Genomic DNA, 16,248 nt, shown 5'->3' on the forward strand with positions numbered 1-16,248 from the left:
TTATTGTTATGCAAAGGAAGGGCCCTGGGGTGAGAGAGAGGGACAAGGGAGTGGGGAGGATGTTTCCTCCCTGGTCACAGCCCCCTGGAAATCTGGCTGCGCTCTCGTTTTACCCCACGGAGGCAGCCCTACAGAACCGAGCTCCCTGCGAGGGCCCTTGCTCTCTCCCCTCTGGCGGCGGGCTCTGGCGCGGTGGGGCTCGGGGCCGAGGGGCAGGCCGGCCTCTTCCCACCTCGAAGCAAAGAGATCGATTGGGCGGCGGCGGCGGCGGCGGGGGTGGGGGCAGGGGGGCCCTTCGTTCCTTCCGAAAGCCCCTCCTCACCCGTCAGATGACCTCTCTGGAGACCCAGGCAAGTTCAACCTTCCACCTCTGGCCTGTCGTTAAAAATCAATGCAAACTAGCCGGAACCCGGGCCCGCTGAGTGATGGGCCTCGAGGTCGGGGAGGGAGGAGGGCCCGGCGGGTTCCCCCTCGTCGAATCGCCCCCTCCCGCCCCACACTTCCCGCCGGGCCTCCGGGAGCCGCTCGCAACCCCCACGCGCCCACAAGGGACGAAGCGGCAGCCCCGCGCCGGGAGACGGCGGAGGGAGCCGGCCCGCCACGGCTGACATCGGAGCCCGCCTGCTATCCAGCGCCCCCCCCCCCCCACCCCACGCCCCCGCCCCCCACCCCGAGCAACTTTTCACACTCTTAACTTCGCGGCTCTCTAATAAAAAACAGCGGTGCGGGTTTGCTGCGGACGGCTGGGAAAAGCCTCCAAGCCCCTGCAACGAGGGGCGGCGCCTGCGCGGGCCCCCGAGAGCTCGATCCCTCGGCCAGATCAAGAGACCCGGGGGGGGGGGGGGAGGGCCCCTCTTTCCCCCTCGGCAGCCACCCTTCTCTGCTGTTGGCCGGCCGGCCGGCGGGCGGGCGGGCGGGGAGGCGCTTCGTGCCGGGCCTCTCTCGGCTGCCTTCCCCGCGTGCCGGGCCTGCCCGCGCCAGCCGGAGAGAGAGGGCTGCCGCAAGGCCCCGCCAACCGCGCTCCGTCCGGCGCCCCGGGCCCCCGAGCACTTCAGCGGCGCCTCCCCCTCCCGCCGGATCCGCTCCCCCGGGCAGCAACCCCAGGCCCAGCCGCCTCCGGCCACGGCCTCCCGGCCAAGCAGCCGCCCTGCCTCGGCGCCCCGGAAGGGGACAGGAAAGGCCGGCGCCGCCACAAGCCGCGGCCGAAGGATCCTGCTGCTCCTCCCCCCCCTCCCTCCCTCCCTCCCTGGCAGGCCCGGCGAAGGCGGCGTTTTGCTGGGCGCGCCGCTCCAACCGCGGGCCGAGGCCGGCTGCAGCGGCGGCAGGCCAGGCCGAAGGAAAGCGCCGCGCTCCCCTCGGCAGCTCCGGCCCGCGCCCCCCCTCTGGGTCCCCTTCAGTGGGAAATCGCTTCCCGCCGGACTTTCCACGCCGAGTTCGGGGGTGGGGGGCGCCCAGAGAGGGCGGCGCGGCCGCGGCCGGTTCGCCATGGGGGGGGGGGGGAGGGGGAGGAAAGAAACAAAAGAGACTTCGGACGGGGAGCGCTGGGGATCTTGGGAGGCCGCCTCCTCGCTCTTCCTGGGACCTGCTCTTCTCCAAGGGGATCACTCCCTCACTGGATCTTTTACAGTCCTTTGGGATCACTTTTCTGGTTCCAGCGGGAAGCGAAACAAAAGAGCGGCGGCGCGGGGGGGGGGCAGGCGGGAAATGGAGCGCAGAAGAAGCACTCGGCGAGGGGCGGCTCTCGGGAGGCGGCCGTGAAGGCGCCCACTGCGGAGGGAGCCGAGGGATGGCCGCGGCCGTGGTCGACGCCGAGCCATGGGCCTTGGCAGTCAAGGCGGCCTTTCCGGGGCGAGCTCGGGGGAGCGATTCTGCGCCTTCTTCGTGCAGCTCTCGCGGAGGCCCCGCTGCGCCTGAGGTCCCGGGCGGAGAGCAGCCGACGAGGCCACGCCAGCCACAGGCACGCCACCGGCCCTCTCTCGCGCATCCAGCACATCCCCACACGCACAACACCCATAAAGAAGGAGAAGATCTGGGGCGGGGGGGGGGAGGATGAAAGTGTCCGGGGAAAGAAAGGGCCGGGGCCTGCCGTTGCCGGAGCGATCCCGCTATAGCCAGACAAGCAGATATTCAGAGGTAAAGGAGGAGAGACTGCGGCGGAGAAGCAGCTCGGCTGTCTAAAAGCAGGGCATTTGAGGAAAAGGTTTTTAAGAAAAAGGTTTAAGCGGTAAGAGAAAGAGATGTAGACACACATCCTTCGCTCTTCTGCCTTGGGGCCATTTCGCCTTGTCCTCTGAATAAAGTTTCCGGGCCACGTTAAGCACGGAGCATATTCTGTGCCCATGGGTCATGTTAAGAGTATTTTTAAATACACTTTCTTGCCTTCATTTGGCGAGGGGTCCGGGCTGGGAGGGGGAAGGGCTAAGAGGATTTCCGAGAATCTTCTGGAGATACAAGATGGGAGCCAGATGCCACCCCGGCCCCGGGACGGGCGAATGGGAAGGTTCTGGCTTCCCCCGGTGGGCTAAGAGCGAGAGAGCGCGGCGGCATTTTTCGGGCTTTAGGACTAGATCCCCAGATTCCCCACTCATGTGGCAATTAATGGGGGGGAGGGGAACAAATGCAAACAATGAGAGCAAACCGAGACAAAACGATTACTTACAGATCGCTGCTTTCCCGGGTCAAAGTTCTGTGTAAAAAAAAAAACAACCTCGCAGAAAAGAACAGCAAAAAAAAAAAAAAAGGGGGGGGGGATCCACTCCACTGGGAAAAAATACTGTGGGCCAGGAGAGACCTCCCAACGCAGGTCCTGGACTGGAAAACGCCTCTATTCGAATACAGGTGAGGATTTTCTCTCTGCTTCTCCTGGAGCTCTCTTTCTTTCTCTGTCTCTAGAAAGCGGAAACTGGAGACGGGTAGTTGTTGTTGTTGTGTGTGTATGTGTGTTTTTTTTTTGCCTGTGTGCGCGTAAGAATCCCAGATTTCTCCCCCTGTCTCCGACGGTTTGTTTTTACGGCAACTGCCCAGTCCTGGTTGCCGCGCTTATGAATTTCCTGCTATGGAGAGAGTCTTATTTTCGCTCTAGCGCCGAGGTACCCCTACCTGCCCGCGTGGAGTAAATCCATTCAATTAGGGCATCAAGACGGAGCTGGAGGCTCCATAATCTCAAATTTATGGCCGGATGACGTGCCTCCCTCTCCCACAATGGAGACCAGTGACATTAAACAGAAAATTGATGAGAGAGGAGCGAAATCGAATCTCTTTCCCCCACTTCTGCCACGCCATCGCTGCTGCTCGCTCGCCTTTTTTTCCCAGGGATTTGGGGGAGAGGGACGGGCGCGGGTGGGGGGTGGAGGGAGGGAGAGGAAGGATCCCCCCCCCTTGTTGCCTGCGCGGTGGGTGTGAGAAGAGGAGCGGCACGACGCAGTCTCCGGAGGCACATTTGATCCGACCCATTTATTCATTCCCCTCTCGCGATCCCTTCGCGCCGGAGGCCTGCGCTAGAGGAGCTAGAGGAGCCAGGGGGGCCCCCCCTCCCCCCCCCGCGGGACTTACCTGCCGGGGCTTGTGCTTTGGAGTGCAGCCGGGCATTTTCCTGCCGGGCCCTGCTGCTTGGCGGCGCGCGTGTCCGGAGAAGGCGATGCCTCGCTCAGTCGCCCCGCACAGGCTGCCTGGACCTCCTCAAAACCGTCACGGATGAAAGGGGAAGTTGGAGGTCTGCACATCCCAGAAGGGGAAGGGAAGGGAAGGGAAGGGAAGAAGCGGGCGGGCGGCGGGGGAGAGCCCTGGCAGCCTCTGCTGGAAGCGAGACAAAGTCCGGTCCCTGGTGCAGCTGCAGCGCCAGCCGCGGAGGGGGGAGAGCGCCGAGGAGATCCCGGCCGCGCAGCCCTGCGAACGAGGCGACGACGCGGTTTAAGCGGGCCCTTCTGGCCCCCGCACTGCCAGCCGCGAAGGGCCCGCGGGGGAGGCCCGGGGAGGGGGGGGGGAGACGCGGCACCGAGAGTTTCGCAGCCCACCATCAACTTCTCTCCCCCCCCCCCCGGCCGCTTCTGCTTCACGGAGCTGAGGCTGCGAGCGAGGCCGGCGGCCCAGGAGCCCGCCCGGGACAGGCGTTTCCCTCCGCTGGGCAAGGAGCGGCCCGCGTGTGGGTGTCCCCGTCCCCCCCCCGGCGGAGGCACGCTCCTGGCGGCCAGTCCCTGCCCGGCTTCCCTGCGGCCCCGCGCCCGGGCCAGGCGGCCTTCCCGAGGACCCGCGCGGAGCCTGCGCCCTGCCCGAGCGACCGCTCGAAAGCGGGGGAAGCGGCGGCCGGGGGGCTCCTCGCCTGGCCTGTGAAACCCCCGCGTGGCTCGGGCTAGAAACAAGAGAGAAACCCTTTTCATTCCATTGGACTCAATATTGCTGCACTTTCGTGTACGTGTGCCTCCAGGTCCGCAGCCAGAATCAAGATACTGGACAGCAAAGGGTACTATAAAGGTAAAGGTAAAGGTATCCCTGTGCAAGCACCGGGTCATGGCATCTAGCGTTTTCATGGCAGACTCAATACGGGGTGGTTTGCCAGTGCCTTCCCCAGTCATGACCGTTTACCCCCCAGCAAGCTGGGTACTCATTTTACCGACCTCGGAAGGATGGAAGGCTGAGTCAACCTTGAGCCAGCTGCTGGGATCGAACTCCCAGCCTCATGGGCAAAGCTTTCAGACTGCATGTCTGCTGCCTTACCACTCTTTAAAGGGTACTATGGAACTCCACAAATACCCACTGCAGGGGCTGAAGTGTTGAGCCTGCATACTTAGAGTATTACCAAATTCTAGTGAAGTTGTTCCAGAGCCAGGCTGTCACAGAGACATCTAATTGCTGGGAATGGCAATATTTTAGGACCAAAGGACACTAAGAGTGTATATGAGTTTGTATGTCTGGGTTAAAAGACTGCCAACATTGTTTCTGTTGTGCGAGAACTTCATTTCGATCATCTGAGAGCATCACCCACTTTTAGGATTAGGATTGTGCAGCGCATGAGAATTGCCTACCCAGCCTCCGTATATTTTCGTTAGCCTATGCAAGCCACCCTTAATTCTGCCATCCGACTTCAGTTTTATCTCTTCTCCCTGTCCTTCAGTGCTTTGCCTCTTTGTTTCTTCTCCTTGCCTTGCATCTCCAGACCTACCCCATCCATTCTCCCCCTCAGTTTTTCAAATACATCTGTTATTCTGCTTCTTGCTTGCTCCTTATCAGAGCAGTAAAAAGTCACACCATCTCTGGATTTCTCGTTTCCCATCTTCAACACCTGGAATTTGTCTGCATATCATATCTGACTCACCTGTACCCTCATACCACAGTGACCATGTCCGAGTATTTCTGCAAGATTCTCCCTCTCCCCTAAGAACAGAGAATAAAGTAAATCTGATAGAACGAGAGACCCATAGGTCACGGAAAACCTGAAGGCTCTTCATATACAGAAGAATTCCATGTAGGGCTTAACTTCAAAAGCAAGAGGTGCTGGGTTCAGATTTGGAAAACACGACCTGGACACTCCTCCTCATATTAAAGCCATTCGGTCTTAAAAGCCCAGTAACACTTTTATCCCATATTCCTGGCCTCCACAATCACATTGAAATAATACCCCACAGCAGAGCTCTGGAGAGGGAGGCTTGTCTGTGCTTCAATGTTGGAAGCCACCACATCAGCCTCCTAAGTCCTGTATGGTTTGTACAGCCAAAACTACCTATCAGCCAAGGATGGCAATTCACTAGATGTTGAATAAGCCACCTGGCTCACTTGCCTGCCTGGGGCTGTAAAAAGGGACAGGATGCCAAACAGCTGGTAGGCTACCATACATGGTCTGCTTTGGGCTTGGCAGTTCACAAACTGTGTAGGCCTAACATAAGCAGACTCAATTTATTGGATAGTTAAGAAGTTTTTTTTAAAGGCAATGAACTCATTCCAGTAACATGTCTATCAACCTTTCCTTCTCTGCTGTTATATCTGAGCACCTTCGGAGCCTCTCACAGAGGCAGCACTGGGATATTCATATTTGTTCAGCAACTGAAGCCAGAGAGAATATGTTCAGAAGCCCAGACAAGGACTGATCCTGCACTTTATTTTCTCCATTATGGATCCTGCTGAATTCAGATCAATTTGAACTCAGGTCTTCCTCTTCCCCCCCCCCCCCCAAAAAATGAAACAGTAAGTGTTCTGCACTCAATTGGGAAAGCTCAGATTAGGTTGGGGAGCCAAGTGCAGCAGGAGTCTCTTTTCTTGAATGAGTGGCGGCGGCGGGGGGGGGGGTGGAGGATTGGAGACAGAAGAGGAGGGGGAATAAATCCAAGAGGCAAATCTCTGCTTAGCGACATTAGGGCTTTTGGAGTGCAGTCACTTTAAGACAAGCCTTGCCACCGGGAACCAGGAAGTCTTTGAACTGACACCCTGGCCAATCAGGGAAGACTGCTTTGCTCAAGCATGGAGCAGTGAGTTAATTCGCAAAAAGGAGACATCTAAACATTTACTCATGGCTGTTTTTGAAATATCAAGTCTTATATCCACTCCAGGATATCGCGGGGGAAAGGTAGGGTCACCACGAATCAATCATGCATGTTGCAGAGGGAAAATTCAAAGCACCCAAAATCAATATGGAAATTGAATTCAGTGTAGACTGCAGGGATTTAGTCAATCTAGGAGTGGGTAAAAAGCCCGTGCGGACTACACCTATGTTGCAGCTTGAATTTCTTAGCCTTATGGAGAAGAATGTGGACATCTAATGGGATTCAGGACAGTAATCAAGGTGGAAAATGTCTGTGTTTTCTTATCTGGCTCCCTCTATATGGATATTGCCAGACTCTCTCTCTCTCTCTCTCACTCTGTGTAAGTATGTATGTATGTATGTATGTATGTATGTATGTATGTATGTATGTATGTATGTATGTATGTATGTATGTTTTTTTTCTGCACAAGTAATTTTATTTTAGAACTATTCTCTGTTCATATCAGCTACCTCTCAAATGCAGGGCTGTTTGCCACCCAAGGAACCCAGGTGCTTACTTGCTGCACCACAATCAGAGGGTACTTCTTTGGGGAAGGGAGATGGGCGTGGGTTATGCCTAATGACCAGATCCAGACCAGGCCTATGGTAGCCTGCAGAGTCCCTCTATAGCAGTGGTTCTCAACCTGGGGGTCAGGACCCCTTTGGGGGTTGAACGACCCTTTAACGGGGGTCGTGGCAGGGCAAGCAGCTTGGCCAGGAAGGGAGCGGCATCTACACAACAGCCTTGCGGGGTAGATTGAGATAGAACGTTCATCTGACTGGAGTAGAGGAGAAGAGTGAGATCGGCATGGTGGGACAAGAGGCAGAACTGAAATGAGAAACCCCAGAAAAAAGACCAATTTATATACAATCATGAACAATGGATCTTCATGCCATTGGTCAGTTTTGGTTTAATTTCTGTGAAAGAACACAATTTTATGGTTGGGGGTCACCACAACATGAGGAACTGTATTAAAGGGTCGTGGCATTAGGAAGGTTGAGAACCACTGCTCTATGGTATCATTTCCCCTTACAGAAAGTCTCCGCACCACAGCCTCTTTGAATTGGGCCAGTACAGGTGGGAGGATATGCATGTTCCCTTCCCACCCCAGCTATGTCTACTGGCTCCAACAGACTGCAGAATGATCTTCTGCAGCCCACCTTGGAACCTGCAGTGCCCTCCCCCCCACTCTTGCCCTTTCTATCCAGCTCCAGGGCAATATATCTTGGCATGTGGCAACTTGAGCGGAGAGATCGAAACATTGGGCTTACTCAAAGATTTCTTCTGTTCAGTGGGGCAAAGTCCTCCAAAACTGGTTAGGTCACACCTCTACTAGCTCCAGGCAGGGCTATGCAAATCAGTATGCCTCTCCGGGCCGAGAGTGGGCTGTCCCTTCCAGGCATAGAATAGGCAAGCTCCCCAGTACAACAAACATGGTATAACTTTAATCACCTTAATAACAGTAAATATAATACTAACCACATTTTCAACGTCCACCACATAGATATCAACCAATGAACAAAATCTGCCAGAATACATAGAGGAACAATGCAGTGGTATAATTGAAGGACTTCATCTCACTGAAGGAAAAAAACCTTCAGGTAAGTCTAGTGTTTCATTCTCTGTCAGTAGGGGAAGTCCTCCAAAACTGGCTATAGAACCAAGCTAAGACTGGCTGGGCACAGAAATAACCTCAGCACTGTGTTCATCCCAATTCCTGTTGGAGAACTCATCTCCCAAAAACAGACTCATTGGAGTTCTGCTGGACTAGTATGAATTGTCTAACCAAGAAGAAAAGGAAAACCAGGTTGCTGCTCTACTCATGCCCTTGGGTGGTTTCCTGTTTCTGATTGCAGCTGAAATTGCTGCTGCCCCAGTAAGATGAGCTACAACCATTACAGGTTGTCTCAAGCACAAGTACCTTATGCTTTCTTGATGCAAAGTTTGATCCAGATAGCTACTGTGGCCTTGGAGACTTTACCACTATAGTAAAACGTACCTTGTGACATATTAAATGTTTGGTCATTGTTATGTATATATGGAGAACCCTCTGAACAATCAGCATAATCAATTCCCTCTATCCACTGAGAAGGAATTGGAGCATCCCTCCCCAAAAAAGTTTTAACTGTTGATTAAATTGCAAAACAGTCTATCTTTATCTTCACAGTAACTTAAGCATCAGTGCTAACTACTACCATAACCTTGTTGAAGGTGCAGAGTTCCTTATATACTGATAAGGTCCCCAATTTTAAGATTCTCCTGGTCAGAATTGTAGCCATATGACAGATATCTTAATTCCAGCTAAAACAAAGACTTAAGGGGAATAGTTTTACTAAGGCCAGCAGTCCTGGGGGAGAAAAAAACCCTCCATTTAGGAACCATATGCTGCACCTTGAGTGCTTGTAGCTTTACATCTTTGAGGTATTTCTAAAGGAAATTGTCACAAGGTAACCCGTTTGTGCCCAAACTCCTCCTATGCGACATCCATGTTAACAATCTCCCCCCCCTCCAGGAATCTGGGTGATAAATGGATCCCTATCTCAGGTAATCATTCCACTGGATAGCCCGAGAGATGGTGTGCAGTGCTTCCACTTTGATTTCCATGGGACTAGGAATAGAACTGAACATACTCCCTTGTAGCAATGAAGTGATGATGCATTGACCTGATGCCCAGGAGATGTAGTATAGTCTCTTGAACAAGAGCTAACTTCCTTTTGTTTTGTGGGACTGGAGAATGTAGGAAGCTGTGAAGAGGAAACCATTGTCATTCTCTCCCGTATCCATGACCCAGTGTTCCGTTGTGGATTACTTCCAGACTTCTAGGTATGTGTTCCTATTTTCTCCACAAGCACTTTCAAAGAGCCCCTCCCCAAATAGAAAACCTTGAGAACTTTGCAGACCCCAGGTTGGAATTGGAAATTGTGTCCACATCCCAAGGTTTCAGCCACAAAATCCTTCTAACCAGGAGGATCTTGATTTAAGCTTTGGATGACAACTGTATAGCATCCTAAAGGTGCATCCTCAGCAGACTGACAGGTTCTCTTTATTTTCAGACAGAATTTTTTTTAGGAACTAGGGGATCTGGTTCAGGTTCTTATGTGAGCCCAAATGACTGCTACCCCAGTCAGATTAGTTAGGGCCATGTCCACATTGGATGGACAGCGAGGTAGCATTAGAAGCCTTCATGCAGTTTTATTGTACCTGACCAGAGGATCTTGGATAACATACTCTCCGATCCACTGACAACACTATTCTTGGCTGTAATTCTGCCATAGGGGAATCTCCTGCAAGCACCATTTGGGTCTTCTCCTGCCTCATCCTGAAGTCTGTAAGGACCTTCCAGGTAATCAATGTAAGGATACTCCCTCACCTGGGACTGTTCACTCAGCTTTTCTAACCTCCGCAAAATTTCCAAGAAGTGGGCAAGTGCAGTCAAATACCTCCTCCTCCAACCTCATCAGTTGCAGAGTTCTACCCTCCTTCCTAAGGCTGCCATATTGAGGTTGGAGCAGAGTTGTTCTCTCTTGCCTCAGAGGGATGGACCAGAACCAATGGGATGAAATTAATTTCAAAGAAATTCCGTCTAAACATCCGGAAGAAGTTCCTGACAGTTAGTGCAGTTTCTCAGTGGAACAGGCTTCCTTGGGAGGTGGTGGGTTCTCCATCGTTGGAGATTTTTAAACAGAAGCTGGATAGCCATCTGACAGAGAGGCTGATTCTGTGAAGGCTCAAGGTTACAGTGGATGAGCAATAGGGTTGTGAGTGTCCTGCATATGGAAGGGCCTGGAGTAGATGACCCAGGTGGTCCCTTCCAACTCTATTATGTTATGATCCTATGATTCTAATACCAGGACAACTGTGTGTGTGTGCGTGTGCGTGTGTGTGTGTGTGTGTGTGTGTGTGTGGGTGTTCCCTTACCAGAAGATTTCTTCCCCCCCCCAAAGTTCATAAACAATTTGCTTTCTCTTTCTCGTGGCCAGACAATCCTCTGTAGCTGAAGAGCCAGAGGAGCCTGAAGCAGGAGGTGCGGGAAGGAATTAAATATAAATATAATAAATAAATAAAACATTGCCACAATTAACCAGTTGTTCTGCAGTTTTTGTGACTCCCTCGGTTTTACCAGAACCCACTGCAGCTTTCTAGCCACCCAACTGGAGCAGGAGAAAACCAGAAGAAGTAGTAGAAGAGTTGGTTCTTATATGCCACTTTTCTCTACCCAAAGGAGTCTCTTACAGGTACCTTCCCTTTCCTCTTCCCAAAACAGACACCCTGTGAGGGAGGTGAGGCTGAGAGAGCCCTGATATCACTGCTTGGTCAGAACAGCTCTATCAGTGTTGTGGCAAGCCCAAGGTCACCCAGCTGGCTGCATGTGGAGGAGGAGCGGGGATTCAAACCCAGTTGGCCAGGGTAGAAGTCCATGCTCCTAACCACTACACCAGCTTGGTGGTATTGGCGGAAAGTGACAACAAATTGCAACCAACTCATGGTGATCCTGTGGGGTTTGCAAGGCAAGAGACATTCAGAAGCAGTTTGCCATTGCCTGCCTCTTCACAGTGACATTTGGACTTCCTTGATGATCTCCCATCCAAATACTCTGCAGGGCTGACCTTCCTTAGCAGCAGGGACCTGAGGAGATCAGGCTAGCCGGGGCCATCCCAGTCAGGGCACCCTCATTTCAGAGCTCTAATACTGACAGTCCATCCACTTAACTTCAATTTGAATTACTCCAAGTTCCTGATGTACTCTGACAAATTACTTAAACAGCTTTCCAACCTCCCACTCTCTCTCCCCCCCCCCCCAGTTTAAGCTTGATATACCCTAAATTACTAGCTAAAGTTACTTGGGAGAACCTGTCAGAATAATGAAATGAACCTGGATCTGCCATCTCAAGCCACAGCCCATGTGATGTTGTGCCATCCTAAATCAGAGCCAAGTGCATAGGAAGACACTTTTGTCTGGATATTTATTTTGGGTTTTGCTTGACAGTAAACCATCTGAGAGGACAGATTGTTGATTCAGGGAAGTTTAGAAGGCTACAGAAAGTGGGTGGGTGGGGTGAGGGCTGTAAGAGGAGCCAGAAACTTTAGTTTACATATTATTTATAGCCTTCGACTGTGAAAGTGGGGAGAACGTGGCCCCATTGCAATCTATGTTTCTGGTGCTCATCCATTTAAGTGCTGAAAGAGCTTTTCAGAATTGTTCCCAGCCATTTATATCCAACTTGCATTTCTAAAAGTCAAAACTGTAATAGTTATTGCATTTTTAAATTTTATTTACTTTGTTTAGACTCTGCTTTTCTCCCCAGTGGGGACCTAAAGCAGCTTATGTCATGCTCCCTTCCTTCATTTTAGCTTCACAACAACCCTGTGAATTAGGCTAGATAGAGAGTGAGTGAATGGCCCAAGATCCCATAAGGCAGTGGTCCCCAACCTTTTTATCACTGGGGACCACTCAACGCTTGACAGTTTTACTGAGGCCCGGGGGGGGGGTAGTTTACTCCTCTACTCTCAACCGCTGCCCTAACGCTCTCTGATTGCTATGGTAATGTTTAAACATCCCTTCAAAATAAGATACAGACACGCCACAACAATGAACATAAGGAACATTTTACTTTCATGGAAATTTTAACTCATGACGATGACAAATCAATGGGAACCCTGAGCTTGTTTCTCTGCAACGAGATAGTCCCATCTGGGAGCGATGGGAGACAATGACACCCGAAGTGTGTTGTAAAGGGCCGGGGGGGATGAAGTAAAGGGCCGGGGGGGGGGGGGAGAAGGCCTCCTACGGGGCCCACCTCCAGTTAATCGAAGGACCACATGTGGTCCGCGGCCCACAGGTTGGGGATCGCTACCGTAAGGACCTTCCATGGCTGAGCAGGAACTGACTGACCCCTAGGTGCTCAGCACTCTAACCACTACACCACATAGACTCTGGTAACAGCAACATCCTATTATCCCTTTATTCTGGTCACAATCACTAGCACCAAATTTCCATGACTTGGGAGAGTGATAAAATGGCCTATATACCTACAGGACACATACTGCCTTTGAGGATACTACATGGATTCGAACCATTCACCTGTCAACATCAGTGTTGTCTACACTGGCTGGCAGGGGCTCTCCAGGGTCTCAGAAAATGGGCTTCTGAATCATCTCATGATTGATCCTTTTCCCTGTACCTACTGGGGACTGAACCTCAGACCATCTGCATGCAAAGCTTGTGCTCTGCCTGAGAGCTTATGGATCCTACCAACTATGCGCCAGGACTAAAAAAATGCTATTTTTAAAAAGAATGTTAAGACTTTCTCACAAATTTGGCCAGTGGTTTATTTTTTCATTAAAAAAACCCCAGAGTGCAGATCAGTAATCAATATTATGAACCAGATGTCATCTTGGGCTGTGTGTATGTGGAATATGTCTTGGCATGGTTGTAAACTGGGCTACCTTGGGACTGGTTTTCAATGGTTTAGCTAATTCAGTTGACAGGTGGATTAATTTTTTAAAGGTCAACTTCTGTACTGGACAAAGTTCATTGGTAGTGAAGGGCATATCTTTAAAGAAATTAATATGTGCAAAAGTACCTTCCATGCCATTTTCTAAAACAGATGCCAGCAGTAAGACGGTAAAATCTAGCGTTTCCTGAGAAGTTAGAGTCCCACCTGGGCCCTGAGACCTGAAATGGGGCTCATAAAGATTGAGAAGAAAAGTCAATCTTGCAACTTTCTGTGTATTCTGGAGAACTACTGAACACATCCTGTGAACTGAAGGCTTCCTTGACTATTCTACCTCTCCTGGACTCCTCCCCCTGGGTATCAATTCTTGAACCATTCCTACCATGGACCACATTCTCCCTGCAATGCATCTCTGCCTAATTCCAGTGGCCTGTGAGGGCCCGATCCATTTTAGGAGGGCACAGCAGGCTCAAAGGCCTGTCAACCCTCACACATGACTGAAGATATCTTGAGAAATATGTGGGGAACCAAAGGCCTCCAATCCTTCAGAAGTCCATTCCAGAATTGATGCAGGATATCCAAATCAATATGCAGACATCTGGTAAACTTCTAGGCAATTCATCTGGTTGCCCATCCTGACAAGGAACCAATAGGAAGGAGTATGTGGGTGTGAAAGCGTCTCCTCTTTGTCTACTTCAAAGAGTAGGAAGGAAGGAAGGAACTCAGAAGTTGAGCTGTACAATAAAATAATATAAAATTATTATTTTTTAGCTTTTTTCCTGATGCCCATGAGATACACTCTCAGCACAGAATTAAATAATAGCAAAGAGTGGTGACCCTAGATACATATCATAGGAGGTGGTCTCCAAAAAGAATAAAATTTATATAGGTTGGATCCATAATCTACAGATCCCATTTAACCACTCAGCTACACTTCATAAAGAGTTGAATATAGGTATTTTATATAGAGTGTATCATCACAGTTGTGACCACTGAGGAAGACCCAGTAGGGTCGAAACGCATCCCACCCACAAAGCTAACAATTTATCCAGGGGATCTGACCTCTGTAGCCTGGAGATCAGGTGAAATGAGTGATGCCAGCCTGCAGATGCGACTTGGGGATCTCCTGGAATTTCATCTGCAGACTACAGAGAGATGTCGTTCCCCTCAAGAAAATGGATGCTTTGGACTTTAATGAAGTGTACCCCACTGAGGTCATTGTCCTCTCTAAATCTCTGGGTGTTTCCCCACCTGGATCTGGCAGCCACCCCCTCCATCCCTGGCTGGTGAACAGAATGGACGTGGCAACCCTAGGTGTAATTCCAGAAGAACACCATACCTGAAGGCTGACAATCCTAGCATAAGAGCCTCGCTACAACTTTAGTGTCTCTCTCTCTCTCCAGTGGAAAAGCCACTTTAGTTGGGGGAAGCTGGAAAAAAGCTTCAAACTTTCTCCGGTGGAGTAGTAGGATAGCAGTAGGATCCATCCTAATATTTTCCTTTGGTAAAACAGGCACTCAATAAATGTATGATCTTGCCAACATTTCATGGTTCAGATTTCAGTCTCATGTCAGATTTACCCATGGTCAATATAAGGGTTGGACCTTGCAGCTCATCAGCTGAAGGTATGGATGAGAGCCAGCTTGGTGTAGTGGTTAGGAGTGCAGACGTTTAATCTGGTGAGCTGGGTTTGATTCCGTGCTCCCCCACATGCAGCCAGCTGGGTAACCTTGGGCTGGCCACAGCACTGATAAAGCTGTTCTGACTGAGCAGTAATATCAGGGCTCTCTCAGCCTTACCCACCTCACAGGGTGTCTGTTGTGGGGAGAGGAATGGGAAGGCAAATGTAAGCCACTATAAGACTCTTTCAGGTAGAGAAAAGCATTATCTCAGAACCAACTCTTCTTCTTCTATGTGGATTTTTCCCCATGGCCAGCCCAACCACTGCATAGTGTGCCTCAGTGATTGGTTAGGGTGCCAGAGTTAATGCCTGAGCTGAGTGGAGCGCTGCCTTACTCTGTCAGACTATTAACAACCATTGTCCCTTTCATAGGGGTTCAGTAGGACACCTTCTTACTTTTCTCTCTATGGAATGGTGTGCATACGTGTGTGCACCAGAACCATACTTTGCTCAAGGCATCAAAAACCCTTGGCCCATCCCTGCATTCCTTCTCTTCAGCAGCAGGTGGGGCAGAATTTTCTCAGGACTGGAAATGACTGCTGGTGGGGGTGGGGGGAATGTTGAAAAGATCTACTACCCTTTCAGAAGCAGCTCACTGGATTCAACCTATAAAATGCCCCCTCTGAGCTCAGGAACTATAGGGTGTTTTTGTTAGCAGATAGATAGCCAAGTATAACAGTCTTCCTGTCAGAGCTCAAATGGAACCAGAGACCAGGTGGGGACAGAACTGCAAGGACACCTGAAGGCTGACAATCCTGGGAGCCTTCCTCCAACTTCAGTGGCTTCCCCTCCAATGACTCTCCCTCCAACAGTATTCATTCCAGCCAAGGAAGCCTCCTGAGTCCAACAGAGGAATTCAGGCAATACTTCTTGACTCCCATTACAGCTTCTGGGTCAGGCTGAGAAGCTAGGGAATTCTTGCTGGCTACGGAGTGTCTTTCCAGGTTTGACAGTCAATACGCCAGCTGAAAGTCCAGAAATTTCAGAACTGCAGATCTTTCCATTGGACCTCAGTCAGCATCCCCAGATGCCACATCTTGATTAATTCAGAAAACAACAAAGGCAATAAAACTAGGCTGGCTGTTCTGATATACATTTATAATAATTTCTACAATGACCCTAAAAAGAAAGTGAAAGCACAATACTGAGATTTCTAGGCTTTGATATTTTTAGGTGTTAAAGCTAGAATCTTGTCTCTTCTGCTGAATTTGTAAACTTCTGATCTCAAAACTGACTTTTAACTAACTTACCGCATGATTCATTTTATCTTACTTAACATGAAGAAATTGGGCTGTGTTGCGTTTTAATGGCTAAGCTTTTATTATTATATTTTTATTATTCATTATTATATTTATATATATACCGCACTCTCCTGAGGCTCAGGACAGTTTACATAAAACTTAGCAGAACATGGAACAGTACAGATAACTCAGTAGCTATAAATGGTAACAATACAGTAATAACAAATATAACAGTAGAATAATGGTGGGAATAGTAATTCAAACTACACCATACTGATGGCCCTGTGGGTTGGATCAATCGGTGGTGATTTTCATGGGGCCAATGGAAGTTGATTGGTTCTGGTCAACCTCAACCACATG

General features: G+C 50.6%; 1 protein-coding gene and 1 long non-coding RNA gene across 6 annotated transcripts in view; one reads left to right on the forward strand and one right to left on the reverse strand.

Annotated features, from left to right (window-relative positions):
* The window catches only part of BAHCC1 (BAH domain and coiled-coil containing 1), a 136,354-nt gene extending 132,636 nt beyond the window's left edge, over nucleotides 1–3,718 (reverse strand). The window contains exon 1 of one of the 2 annotated variants that reach the window (XM_077328257.1): nucleotides 3,553–3,718. The gene's annotated coding sequence lies outside the window, so the exon portion shown is untranslated. Of the gene's footprint in view, nucleotides 1–2,659; nucleotides 3,302–3,552 lie in introns of those variants that run through there. The other variant, XM_077328258.1, reaches the window with a different exon arrangement.
* LOC143832997 (uncharacterized) lies at nucleotides 273–10,593 on the forward strand. 4 transcript variants are annotated; one of them, XR_013229479.1, is made up of 2 exons: nucleotides 273–350; nucleotides 8,017–10,593. It is a non-coding gene; the product is annotated as an uncharacterized LOC143832997 (long non-coding RNA). The 4 variants fall into 4 exon arrangements; XR_013229483.1 differs by lacking the exon at nucleotides 273–350 and adding an exon at nucleotides 2,712–2,838; XR_013229481.1 differs by lacking the exon at nucleotides 273–350 and adding an exon at nucleotides 3,364–3,712.
* Nucleotides 10,594–16,248: the final 5,655 nt, after the last annotated feature.

This window comes from Paroedura picta, chromosome 3 (assembly GCF_049243985.1).
Source record: "Paroedura picta isolate Pp20150507F chromosome 3, Ppicta_v3.0, whole genome shotgun sequence".
Lineage (NCBI taxonomy): Eukaryota > Metazoa > Chordata > Lepidosauria > Squamata > Gekkonidae > Paroedura > Paroedura picta.